Here is a 14,141-nt window from a genome sequence, read left to right on the forward strand (position 1 = left end):
ATATTTAAAAGGAGAAAATTGCACTTCCACACCTGATCACTCAGTAGTTTGTAGGAACATCCAATTGCATGGTGCTTGCAATGTTCACGCACCAAATTTAGCTTGCATCTTGAAGGTAAATCCTGTGCCGGCAATTACGCCAACTTTCACGTTATTAGATAACGGTAGCTATTTGCTTTTAAATAATGAGGCGTGCTGCGGGATGCTTGCAGGGGTTCCGTACATTGCAACTGTCTCACAACGAGTAGTCTGTTGTAAGAATGTCCTTTTCCCACCCCCGCATGGGAGACTCGATGTATCCATCTGGCCTTCCACACCAACCTTGAAAGCAGAGTTCAACAAGATGAGCAGAATAAGGGCTCTATTGTGTCAAAAAGAAGTCGCCCTGACTTCCTCTCATGAAACGTTTGTCCTTCACGTAGCTAATACCCGCACCAAGGTGCATGCTCTTTTAAATACTGATCTCCCCCTTCATTTCGGTGCTCTGATCCACACTATATTCAATGCCTCGTCAACAACTGGCTTGGCACATTTTTTCAAAGTTGTGGGCTCCTGCCTTGTGACCTCGTTCCAAACAATATTTGGTGTGATACCAGCATTTTTTCATTCTATTTTTTCCAGCATCTTCGGCGGGCTTCCGTTAATTCTCGCCTTGACTGCTGGTGTGCTGCTGTTGGTTTGTTTGCTCTGCAATGGCTGCCTGATCTGTGTCACACGACAGCCTGCCCTGGCTGCTTCAACTGCGCAACCGAATGGTTGAATACTATGGAACACTACCACTGGCCACTTTGAGTGTAGCCTATGGATTATCCTTCCGGTTCTCATACTTTACTTGCGTGCAACCTGTTTTCCATTGCCTAGATTGTCCATTTGAATGGGCTCTGGATTTGTGCCTGTCGAACACGGCGTCTCCTGCCCCGGATTATGATCGACTGATGAGTCCCTTAGTGGCTCATGAGTTAGACTGTTCTGGTATTGGAATTATGGCCTATGCAGCTGCACATAGAATCCTAGGAAATTGGGATATATATGCAGCAGCTCATGACTTCCTGGTGCAAAGTTATCTTGAAGAACACGCACGTTGTCCTCTGATTGTGCTAGAGGCTCCAGTAATCGAAGAACATGTATGTTCCTTTAGTTTATTAGATTGGATGGCTGACTCGTTGACTGAAGATTTCAATGACTTCCTCTTGGAGGCTGTTGCAACATACTGCGCTTATACGTTGATGGATTAAATTGGCTGTTGTCCACCTTCCTCACATACAAGCTGGAATGTTTTATTTTTTATTTTTTGCTCCAGAAAGGGCTATATAGCGCCCCTCATTGTTTTCTTTTATTACTTTTTTCCAACAAAACTTTTCTAACTTTCACTACCAATTATACGGATTGGCAATATATGAACTTGGTTCTGTCTCACTTGAACTTGAACTCTGTGTTCCTACATTTCTTCCATATTTTTCTTCGTGGTCTGATCAAGGGAGGGTGTAGTGGAGACAGGGTTCTGTCTGCATACATTGCTATGTTAGCTAGCATAAGCCTTTTAGATGTTAGCGCCATCTTGCCACTTTGCTGCTTTTGCACACAACACTACAGGTAGTTGTTATTACAAGTAAAACTGCTTGCTTGCTTTTTCTTCACTTGAGAACGGTCTGTTTTTCACATCCCTAGACGTGCACCGTGACCTTAGTCTGAAAACTGTGTGCAGAAACCGTCAAGGTCAAATAACAATGTATGCTGTTAAATTGAGGTTGATCGGCCCACACACTAGACACAACAAGCACACAGCTGCAAATATCTGAAACTCGGGTGCCTTTAATATTGCATTTGCATGCAAGATTCACACACTTGGAGAAAACCTTTCCAGACACAGAGAGCAGAGCTGATCCTGTGATGTGATTCACCTAAGAAGATCTTTTAGGTATGGGGTTCCCCATTCAAACCTAGAGACCTTCTATTATTATATAAAACTAGCTTACTAGCCAGGGGAGGGTGGTTCACAAGGTGTTATAGGACCTGTTTCCACTATCATTGTAATACGATTTCTCCCTTTGTTTTTTATGGTATTGTAACAATGCTGATGGTTTTATTTCTAATCATTTGTCTGCTTATGTTAGTCAAAGTACTGCACCTTAGAGCATGTAGTTAAAAATAAAGGGCCATATTATCAAGAAGGGCGTTAAAATTATCGCCACTTTAGCGGCAGGAAACTGCCGCTAAAGCGGCGATAATGGGCTTGACAATTTGCCCTTGTGAATTCCCATAGAAGCCCATGTTCTGGTGTCCCCAGCAGACCTGAGCATAGTTAGACTCATGCAATTTAACAATCACAAGGAGAAGTTCTGGAGGCATCCCTGCTTCCTTTAGGTATTCCCATAGTTTGTATCGGGGGACTAGATCAAAAGCAGATTTTAGATGTATAAAGGCTGCGTATATGGTTCCACCGCCAAGATTACTGTACTCCAGTAAATCATCATGAATCTAAAGACTTGGTCCATGGTACTAACATGGGGGCGAAAGCCAGCTTGTAGTGTTGATAGGATCTTACATTCACCTATCCGCATATTAATTCGGCTCAACATGAGCCGGGCCATGTTCTTTTGCATCGTGTCTATTAAACTTATTGGCCTGTAATTTTTTGGGCAGGTCCGATCTCCTTTTTTATAGATCGGTATGATCTCAGCTCCACGCCAAGAATCCGGGATAGGTGCCCCTCTAGCTATGGCATTTGCTAAAATATGGATGTATTTAAACCAATTGGCTTTATCGTGTCTAAATAAATCAGCCGGAATACAATCCGGACCAGGTGCCCTTCCGGTTTGGATTGCATACAGGGCTATTTCAACTTCCCTGATCTCAAAGGTCAGTGTCATCGCTGGGACTAAATCTAGGTTTATATTTGAGATGTCTGGCGGGGAGATAAATTGTGCCTGGAAATGAGAAACCCACTGTTCCGGTGCTACATTGTGGACCGGGGTTTGCATAATTTCACCACTTCCCCATTTTACAATCTGCCAGAATTTCTGCATATCTTTCCCGGAGCTTGCTTGCATTAATTTCTTCCATCTTCCTTCCACCTTAATTCATCAAACTCCTTTTTAGCTATGTGTTGGGCTTTTTTGTATGCAGTCCGTGCACTTCTAACATCCTCTATTACCTTCCCCCTTATAGCCTGAGACAAATGCCTATACGCAACTCTACAGTCCTTATTATACAACTTGGCTGATTTTATATTCTTTTCAACTATGTCTTTTCCTGGAGAGGGTAATGATTTCAGATTTTTTGAGGAAAAGATACTATTTACCTAGCGAGATATTAATTCTAGAGATTAGTGTGTGGGATGCCAGTGCTTGGAGAATCATCCTGATGCAAGATGCTAAGCAAGGATAGACCTATAATTTTAATGATATAAGAGAATGCATTGCCACCATTGGTGGGGAATATGTGGATTGTATGATGTTGTATATTATGGATTTTCACAGATTCAGTATCGTTTAGTTGAAGAATATAGATAGATCCTTATAATGTTGTTGAGTGGCATGTGTAACTCTGCTTTTACACTTGTGTGTTAGTTGGCTAACACTGCTGAAAACTACCCTAGAATGATTGATAGCTTTGTTGATGTAAATGAAATAGTATTCACTTTTTACCCTTATGATCATTTTGAAATACCATCTTCTATGTATTTTGCACATTTAGTGCACATGTTTGTTGGACTGGAATTCCGCTCTACTGCTTTCTCATGGAAGGAAGGAAAGATTGCTATTGGACCACCTATAGACCATTTTGTTTTTTTATATTTCTGATGAAGTCAACCTTTTAGGTTTTCTAGCAATAATGAAGTTGAATGTGTGTAAGACTTGTATTGGGTTTGAGTTGTCCTTTCTTGTTATCTAATTATCACCTACTGCATTGTGGAGCTTAAACTCATTCACTTTGTTGAGGTATCTGAGCTGTTCCTGCTCTGCTTAGGTCTTAATGTTCAACATTTGGTATTGAAACAATGGAAAATAATGCCTGAGTGGTTTGATCACAACTGTGGTTGTATAAATCGTTTTCTATGTTGATGTAATGTGCAATTATTATCCTTGGAATGTCAACTTTGTATTTGCGAGGCATTAACTTAACTTATTACAATCAGGAGTATTCAAATTATATTCTTATTATGTTCCTTATCCCTTGTTGTTTTTGTCTACTTGGAGGCTGAAACACCTTTTGGCAACTTTTCTGATCCCTGGATTGCACAAGGTTCACGTTGTGTCTTGGATCTATGTGCATGTCTGTGCTACAAAATGGGATGGATCAAGTTGTCAATGAAAGTGACCAGATTGTCCATGTGCCATAGCATGTGGCACCTGTTCATGTCAATTGGTTCTTGTGTGTTGAAGTATTGTTTGGGAGCAGATTGTGAATGGGGATAGGTTATTACAAAACGAATGCCTTAATTCAATTGCGTGTGTTCAAATGACAGCAATCTCTGGATGAGGTCTGATTCTAATCTGTGTAGGATCACAATTGTCTTTAAACTTTGAGATGAATGAACTATACCAGTAAGAGGATATAATACTTCTACTGTCAATATACATTTTAGGGACTTGGACCTAGTGTGCTGGACAAGTGTTAGACAGTGTTGGCATATCTATCATTAGGTATGTCATTAGTATTGCCATCTTTTCAAACATAAGTTGCTTCAACCTAATGTCTGTAACAATAAAGACCATTATTTCAATCCCATTACTTTGACCTACATATCCAGTATCATTTAAACAACTTTTGTTAGACATGAAAAAGCAAATATCCTTGTCTTTGACCACATCACTTTTTTCATTGTCCTTGACTCGAACACTTATCCTAATACATTTAATATTAAAGATATTTTATTGACTTACAATAAAACAGGGACACCATTCTTAGACCTAACAAACATTTAATATTTAAATATACTGATTTCACCAAATTAAATATTTAGTTATACTGCAACTATTCAATGCAGTTTAAAACTAAAGTAACAAAATGAGTGTACCTTACATCTAACTTTAACACTAAAATTAACCATATCTCCAACTCTAATTAATGGTAAATAGACAGTTATATTCTTATTGTTTAAATAAAAATAAAGTAGGAGAACACTTAGAATTCTAACTCCCAGCCTTAACCCTAACTCTAAGCTAAATCCGTAAATATATATATATTTTTTAATAGTCATTAAATGAAAATGAATAAAAGCACTATAGGGTGCCACATTCCTAACATATATAACACTTCATTATCTCAATATTAACTAAATGAAATAAATACATTTGAACTAGCCAACCATACACCAAAATGAACATAAATATTTAAGTGCCTTTGGAAATAACTCGGTTACATACAGTGTTTGTGAAGGTAATGAACAGCCTTAGTAAAGACAGTCCAAGCAATAGAATTGGTTGAATCAATAACAGAGATGTAATGGTGAGTAGTATTAATGGCAAGACACTATTTATCATTAATGAATACATGGTGATGGTAATATGGGTGGGAAATGTTAGTCTTTTGTCATTTGGTCGATTAATGGGGTGAATATTTCTCTTTAGTTATACATTTCTGGTATCTGTAAAGAACTTTGTGATTCTGTGTGTGAGCTGGAGGGACAACAGTTTGCTATTTATGATGTCTGTATACCCATTTTACTTGTTTTTAACTTAAATGAGATGTTGGATTCTGTTTAAAATGCTTTTATGATCATACTAATCAAAATAAAGTTTTACAAAGTAAAGTTTGCTATTTAATATTTTTCCTGATCTTGGGGCCAGATGTACGACACTAAATTGCAATCACAAATAGACAATTGGCCCGTTTGCGACTGCAGTTTAGGGCATGGCCATGTACAAACCTCATTTCGCGAATCGGAACATTTTACTGATTCGCAAAATGAGATTTGTGACTCGCTATTAGGAAGGGGTGTGCCAAGGGCGTCCCTTCCTAATAGCGGCTCGTGGTTGTATGAATGAATGTTATGCGACCGCAATTGTAGTCATAAAACACTCGCAATTTTCCACCTTCTTCAAGTAGGTGGTACACCATCCGCAACTGGGAAGGGGTCCCCAAAGGACCCCTTCCCCTTTGTGAATGGGTCAAAAAAAATTTTTTAAGGGACCACTGCCTGCCCTTAAAAAAATGAAACTGTAAAGTTTCATTTTTCTATTTCTTTAAATGCATCCCATTTTCCTTTAAGGAAAACGGTCTGAATTTTTTTTTAAAACTGCTTTATTTAAAAGCAGTCACAGACATGGTAGTCTGTTGACCCCAGCAGGCCCACATCCCTGTGAGTGTCAGCCATTCCTAATGGGGTTTCAAATTACGCCTGCCTCATTAATATTAATAAGGCATGCAATTTGCCACCCCATTAGGAATCGCAAACAGTATCTGAGACACTGTTGTACATCCCAATTTGTGAGTCACAAATTGCGAGTTGCAAATGCGACGCAATTTGCGAGTCGCAAATTGGTGGGTCATACATCTGGCCCTTGGTGTTTTAGTGAATGGAAATGGTTAAAATTTCGATTGAGAGAAACATTTTAATTGAAACATATTTTGCCAAAAGCCTAACATTTTTTGTATTTTAGGTTAAAATTGATGCATGAAAACATTTAAGGTTAAATGTAGCAAACGTTTCGAATAGTATTCTTTAATGTCAGTGCTTTAGTATTTGTGGTAAGATATTTGATACAGATCATGAGTATTCTGGGCATAGTACTCTTCACTACCCGTGATTCATACTGTGGTGGCTTTGACAGAACATGACCAAATAAACAGTCATTGTAATTAAATACTTGTTGAATGGTTCTTGTCATGGATATTAGACATATTATGAAACCAGCAGAAGGTGCCCAGTCCGTTGAAGAACAGAATAGCAAAACAATAGTTATTTTAGAGAAAAACAAGAGATCTCTTGTTTTTTTCTCTAAAATAACTATTGTTTTGCTATTCTGTTCTTCAACGGACTGGGCACCTTCTGCTGGTTTCATTGTGTCTATTTGGGATTGGAGGTGTTTCAGTCCTTAAGCCAAGTCCCTTATGTTTTTGACCCTCTTATAAATTTGTTGTTTGGTTATTAGACATATTAAACATAGTAGTCTTTTCCTTCACTAAATGTGTGATAAAATGTTATGTTTAGTTATTGATGCTGTGAATTTTGTAAATAGACTTCATTACTCAGTGAAGTGTTTCAGTAAGTTATATTTTCTACCAATTGCTGCCCAACAAAATATCTAATACTGATTTCCTCTTTCATGATTAGGCATTTTTTTGGTACTGGAATCCACTGCCCCAAGTTCTAAGCAGTGACTAGATACGTAAATGTCTTGCCATTGGTGGATCGAGTTTCCATTGCTTCAGTGAAGTTTTGGTGACTTTCCTAGCTGCTCATGTACTTGCTTCATTCCTGTTTCTCGTTTTCTGAGGATATTTAATAGTACTTTGCATGACAACAAGTTCCTCTGTTTCTAATAGAAGTTCAATAACTGTCAGGTGGAAGTGATAATCTGATGCAATGCAAAAATAATAATTGCGCCAAACAGTGGGGAGGCAATGTAGCAAAACGATTTCCGAGTGGTTTTATTTAAAATTGCACTTTTTTTTCTGAAGTTTTTCAATTACTTTTTTCGTTTGTGATTATCAAAACTGAACAAACACCTCCACTGAATTTTGTTTTGCAAAGCTTGCTATTGTCACGAATATTACTGCTCTATCTCTTCTTACTGTACCAGATTAATTAATAATCTTGCACTATTCTGTAGCTGCCTCACCTCTGCATTGTTCATCATATTCTCCATAATCTCCCCCACAGCCCGATCCTCTTTGACCCCACACCTCCCTACCTCTCACTCCAACTCTTACTCCACTTTCACTGTCTTTATGCCCATCCACACTAACTCTCACTCCACTACTCTTTATACCCTGTTTTCTAACACACATTTACCTCACTACACCACAGACACCCAATCACTTGAACTCTCACACTGGTGAATTGCACGTTTCCCTATGTCGCTTACAGATAGTGAACACTCCATCACCCACATATACCCTTGCTTTACCACTTGCCCCACCTCTTACTCTATCCCATACATCCACTCTATCCACCTCTTACTTTGATATTTACAACTACTGATTTAACAGTTTCTTCTACTTACATCAGCTGTGCCTACTCTCAGTGTAGTACTTACATTAACTCACTGCATCTCTTTCTTCATCACCGTTGTCAGTCAATATACCTTAAAGACACATTTCTACCCAACGCCTCTCTAAACCAACTCTACCTTTTCATCTGCCTTAATTTAATCTCTCGTATCATTTCATCCTGCCACTAATTCTACCCCTTACACCTAGTTACTTCCACTCCCACACTCAACTTTCATCTGTTCATTTCTTTAAAATCACTACACTCTCCAGTGCTTACATTCACTATCTTCACCACTTCCTCCAATGTAAAAACACTCACCCCACCACACACAAGCCAACTCATACTGGGTCACTCACACTAATTACACCATCCATTCCACCACTCATACTCCTTGCCTTTAATATTATCCTCCAAGATAATGCTCTTATCGCCCATACCATCATTGCTCAACCAGCAAGTTTATCTATCAACACTAAAGAAATATCAATGAAAAACTGCATATGTTCAGCATAAACACCAACCCTCTCAAGCAGATAAACCATCATAAGCAAATCTCAGCATCAATGAAAGGAAACCAGTAACATATTTAATAATCATAATGTGTGGGCTGAAATGATAGCATCACTCTTCCAGCTGCCAGAATTACTAGCACTATGGGTATCAGTAATTTGAGATGTGGAAATACAGTGACATTCCAAGTTGTTCCATGAGCAGCCCCAGGAACAAACGAATTACAGATATCTGACTTACTGCAGCCGAAACCCACTGTAATTCTACATTTCTTGGCCATTTCCTATCCAGCAATTTCACCAGCTTTCAGCTTGTGACTTGTGCAGGGGAGGGGGGATTACCATGAAAAGAGGTTTACTGTAAAATGTGTAAGTCCCAATTCAGCCGGAAACTCTCTCGCCAGAAGAAATGGCAATTACTTGGACCTCAGAATGACAGCCTTGTGCCCAGACACTATTCAATTCTTACAGAGCACAGCCTATTCAAGGGAAGAGTTAGCCTTAATGTCATTTACAATCCACATATTATACTCACCAATTCACACTTTATTGTGTTATTAATTAAAATCTTTACAATAATAACATCTTGCAGTATTCTGGCTGATGAAACACTAATCCATAAAATCAGATAATTAGCTGCTATAATGCATGCACAGGGCAGTGGAGGGCCATTTTTAGCAGCTTGGAGTCTTCTGCTGGTGGAGCTATAAAGTGCTTGAGGTGCTTGTTCTCTGAGTAAGAAATCTCTGTGATGGTACAACACACACAGAAGGGGCGATTTGGTGGTCTGGCCCCTGAAATACATGCAAGGAGCGATTGGCACCCAGGTTTCAAAGACTTGGCCGGCCTGTTCGTACACAGGTTTTTATCAATAGCTAGCCAGTTCCAGGGTCTACTATCTTTGCAGGTGAATTGCTGCCTTCATTCACCTCTTCTGTGTAGAATTGCGTGAGACTGATGTATTTGCCAAATTTTGCCAGTTCCATCGGCTTCGTAATAGTGAACACCGGGTGTTTGGCCTCATTACCTGTTCAGGTGCCCTGGGAGAGAAAGTGATTTTAACAGTAGCAGACTTGACTGCAATAACAATAGGTGACTGAAAGACTCGTACGTATAGGCGAAGAGTCTACAGTTGACAGTTTTGATGAGTGACAGCCATCTGAGAGTTACCCCTTGGGGGGCATATTAACAAGCGGTAGCGATAATTATCGCTGGACGCTCTTAGCGAGAAAAATTTTATCGCTGGCTATCGCAGGAAATTATCGCCATGCTAGCGTTGTATTAACAACGCATAGTGCAATGGCGATAATTTCCCAGCGATAGCGATGTTTTCCAAGGAACATCGCTGGCTTTCCAGCGATGTTCCATGTAAAACGGCGATAACCTTGCTGATAGGACCCTGTGGTCGTATCAGCATAATCCACCCCCAATGGTAAGTATAGCTAAGTCTGCATTTTAGCAGACGTTAGTTTTTGGAGAAAACAGCTCTTTTCTCCAAAAACTAACGTCTGCTAAAATGCATGGGCAGCCTTGTATATATCATGATGTGTACATCAGCGATATTTACAAATTTGTACTGCCCAGTGATGCCCACTTTGCATCTCATTAGAGATGCAAAGGGAGGCGTCGGGTAAAAATGTGCTAACATGCGCTAATGCATGTTATCACCCTTTTGTAAATAGGGCGATATTTTTATATCCGCTTTTTTGTCTTTAAAAGCCAAAAAAGCGGAGATATGGCCCTTGTAAATATTCCCCTTAGTTTGTAGTGCCATTAGCCTTGCAGGCATAATTTGTTTGAGACAGCTTTTGCGAAGAGTGCAGCAGAGATATGGTTGAGGTCTGAGGCAATCTGGCTGTGCATTAACATATGATTGCCTCACCGCATGCAATAGCCTTGATTTACTGAGTTTATCTGTATCACTTTGCCTTTGATAGTGTTTGTGTTTGTTTTTTCAGCATGGTTTTGAGAGCGGCACATGAAGGATGTAGGTTGTTTAGCGCCATCTGATCAATTTGCAGTGACAATTGAGCGTTGAAGGTATTGCGAAAAGGGATTTCCTTCTAGGGCAAACATGTGCATGGAGGATGGCTTTCATTATTTTGGGCAGCACTTTTTTAACCCTATAGTAATCATTTATATAGGATGCCATGCTAGCTCATGTTTGGACCTTTAATCCGAATTCCAGCATACCAGGTATCTCTGAAGATGTGATGGTAGTCTGAATATTCTTTAGTATGCTCTTGAGCTAGTATTTGTTCACGGTGTTAACTAACTGTCCCGGATAGGCTTTGTACCATATTTAATTGTTGGTAGAAGGGTTGCTGCTAGCCAATGGGCGGGTTTTCCAAGGAGTTATTCAGTTTGCAGGCACTAATTGTTATTGACTCGACCTTTGCAGCACTGTGCCTCAAGTGTTTTTTGGGTCCTCCTTCTGATGTTCTACAAACACACAGATAATTGTAAGCATCAGCTATTTTGATTTTTTGTGGGCCCAGGCTTCAGCTAAAATATGTTTTTTTGTTTGGGTTGCCAAAGACTAAGACTTTGCCCCTAGAGGCGTTTGCGACCATTTTGATGGCCAAGTTGTATTTGTGCAGGGCGTTGAGGTCTCTCTGTAGGCCTATTAAGAATTATGCCATCGGCATATTGTAGAATTGTAACCTTGGTACTTAAAATTTTCTGGGGGGGTATGGTTCGCTTGTATCAGTGCTGTGCCCATATCAGCAGTGAACAGATAAATAGTAGGGGTGCAGGCAAACAGCCTTGCTTAAGGCCTTTGTACGTCTTGATCGTCCTGGTGACTGCTGTCGGAGTTAGCTTGACCGTAAACCAAGTAGAAGTAAATAGAGATATGATGGCTTGGAGCAAATTGTTCGGGATGCTCCACCTTCTGAGCTTTCTCCATAGGCTGCTTCTATTTACCTGGTCAAAGGTGGCTTAGTAGTCCACAAAACAGACAAAGAGCAGTAGCTGATCTTGCTCTTTGCCCAATGTGTTAGTTGGGAAAGGGCCACAATGTTGTCCCTGAAACATGTTTAGCTGAATGGAATTATGTCCTTCACTACATCCCAGCACTCCAGTTTTTTCATGAGGGCGGAGGCATAGACCCTGGTTTCAATGTCCACAAGGGCAATGAGGTGGTAGTTAGATGGATCTGTCCTGTCGCCCTTCTTATACACGGGGTTCAAGATCAAGCCCCTCCGGCTCTCCGGGACCTGAGTGGTCAATAGACAAGTTCGGTAGAGTGGAGATAATATTGCTGACCACAGGTCGAGATCTCCTTTGAAGACCTGTGTAGGTATATCATTTGGGCAAGGTGCTCCTGTCGATCTAACTTTCTTCAGGATTTTAGAAATGCCATTTTCAGTTAGCAGTGCCCCAAGGTACTGAATATCAATGCAGTAGCTCTGAGCATATGAACATTCATGGGTTGCAGTCTTAGCTGTATATAGGTTTTCTTCATGCAGGATCCACTGTATTTTGGAGATGACGTTAATTCCAGCTGTTGCTGGGCTTGTTTTGTTCTTGAGATTCAGCCATAGGTCAGCGTTTCCCGTTTGACCATCAGTGAATATACGTGCATCCTTTCCCTTGCCATCTATTCCTGCTTTGCAACCCAGGCCATCTATTTATGCTGTTTATTTAGGATATGCAATCCTGTTTTCAGTTGGGCTTTTGTTGTTTTGCGTTCTTTTTGGCAGGCTTTTTGAACCCTATGTATCTTCAGTTTACTAACAGTAACATGTTTTTATTTTTATTATTTTGTTAGAAAGATTGGCAAATGCACTTTGAGGAAGTACATTATTGCCAAACACTTGATGTATTTCATTAAGAATTGTGCCCCAATTTGCCAAGAGGATTTTACCACTTGTGATCTTAAAGTGCGGGCCCCTGGAAGATTCCCATGCTTTGAAGTTTCGTAAACTCACTGCTCTGAATTTTATCCTTCTAATTAGATGCCCGCATCCATCGCCAGTTGAGTTAGATATTACCTTCAGGCATTTGTGCCTGATGGAGCTGAATTTTAAAGAGTAACTAGAGGGAAATAATCACTTTCAGGGCAAGCTGGAATTTTAAGCTTACTAGCACATCTAGGAGTTTTGCTGTGATGAACACATAGTCCAAAGTACCTAGTCCATCAAAGGTTTTCTTGAATTTATGTGTCGAAGGTGTATTTTCGATTGTGTGCTGAATCCATTTTAGACTATGTGTATGGAAGAGCGCTTCAAGCTAACTATTAGCATGGATCCCTTTGGCCAGGTTTGTCAGGTCAGTTCCCAGTTGTCACTGATTAAAGTTGCAACATATGATAACTTCCTGGATGGGTTTTTATAGAGCATGGATTCAAGGGAATCACAGAGTTGGATCAACCTGTCTGTATGTCCTGCTCAGAAACAATTGAAATATACATTAACAAGCAAGGTCTTCAGGTGTTACTCATTTATTCACAGGCCTTCCAGGATTACTAGTTGGAACATTTCATCTTGTGGTTTGAGGGTTTTTACTTTCAAATCCAGACCCAGGCTTATGTAGAATGAGAGGCCACCTGAAGGCCTCTCAAATATATTAGCTCTTGTGGATGCTTGGTGGAATTCGTAATACCCGGGGATTGTGGTGAGGCTGGTTGCCCATGTTTCCTGGAAGCAGAGGAGATCGGTGGCCTGAGTAAATGTCATTATGGTTGAAGATTTAAGTAGCTTTGTTAATCCTGCTACATTCAATGATAAGAGTTTTATATTTGGAATAGGTTTAGGTTTAGCCTTAAGTAGGGGACTGTCAGGGCTAGGAGCAATTTCCTGTGTTACTCAGAAATGTAGTTGATAGCCAGCTCCAATCATTTACTTCTTTTATTTTGTGTGTGTGCTCTAGGGATATTCTCCTTGTTGGACCTGTTTGGTTGGAATAGGAGTATGATATTCTCTGTTTATTGTACAGCAAGTAAGTTGCGAGATTCCTGCCCCCTTTGAAGATGCTGAGTGGATGGGCCTGAAGCCTTGGCTGCTCATCCTAATTCCTTCAATGGGTGAGGCTATTTGTAAGCCAGTGGTTTCTTGATCACTATCCCCCACTCTTCGAAAGTTGCCTTACTGTTCAGGATATCTGATACTAGTGTCAGAGATTTAAGTGTTAATTTTGTTGATTCTATCCCGTTCAAGCTGTTTGTCAATGTTTTAAAATTTGACTCCCAGAATTACTTCTGTGGTTATGTTTGCTAGGTTCTGTATGAATTTCAACAACTTCAGCAGATTAGATCTATTTAGGAAGTCATGTTGGCCCTCAAGGATGTAATGCAGAGTAAAAATCAATCTAGCTAGTGTTCGATCGCTTCTGGGCTCAGTATAGATACTGTTGCTGTTAAAGGAACTGGTCGTGTGGTTCTGATTTTTTTCTTACAAGAGCCGGTTGGGGCTAGTTTGAAAATTGGCCCAGTTAAATGGCTCTTGGGTCTTTTGCGGCACTTTTGAGAT

Source organism: Triturus cristatus, chromosome 12 (assembly GCF_964204655.1).
Source record: "Triturus cristatus chromosome 12, aTriCri1.1, whole genome shotgun sequence".
In the NCBI taxonomy this organism is placed as follows: domain Eukaryota; kingdom Metazoa; phylum Chordata; class Amphibia; order Caudata; family Salamandridae; genus Triturus; species Triturus cristatus.